Here is a 564-nt window from a genome sequence, read left to right on the forward strand (position 1 = left end):
AGGGGCCGCCAGCGTGTCCCCGGGCACGTAGCCACCAGCCCCACTCCGGGCGCCCTCGCCTGCATTCTGGGGCCCCTGCCAGCCGGGAAGGCGCCGCGGGCTCTCCGCAGGGCAGGGCTCAGGCCGGGGACCTGTGAGGGAACTCGGCGGCCTCCCGACCCTGGACCGGGGAGCAGGGGTGTGCGGCTGGCGCAGACAGTGCGAGACTCGTGGCGGGCCGCAGCGCGGCCCTGACCGGGACTTGCAGAGCAGAGGAGGAGGGGCGTCCTCTACAGACTCGCGGGAGCAGCCCGAAGCCCAGGGGCGCTCTCACCGCGCCTCGCCGCGCCTCCGGCCGCACCCCCGCCTCCCCAGGAGGGGATCAGGGCTGCTTCCCCGTGGCAGCCTACCAGCCGTGCGGCCGGGGCCCTTCCCACACCGGAGGGCCGGCGCCGGCAGCCGGGACCTGGAGGGCAGGCGGGATCCCCCCCACCCCGTGTCTCCTGGAATAGACAGGGTCTGTGTGCGCCCCACCCCACTTCGGGTAGTCGGCAGGAAGGGGGTCTCGGCCGCGGATCCACGCTC

The sequence above is a fragment of the Condylura cristata genome, unplaced genomic scaffold, assembly GCF_000260355.1.
Source record: "Condylura cristata isolate star-nosed mole 26May11 unplaced genomic scaffold, ConCri1.0 scaffold00013, whole genome shotgun sequence".
Lineage (NCBI taxonomy): Eukaryota > Metazoa > Chordata > Mammalia > Eulipotyphla > Talpidae > Condylura > Condylura cristata.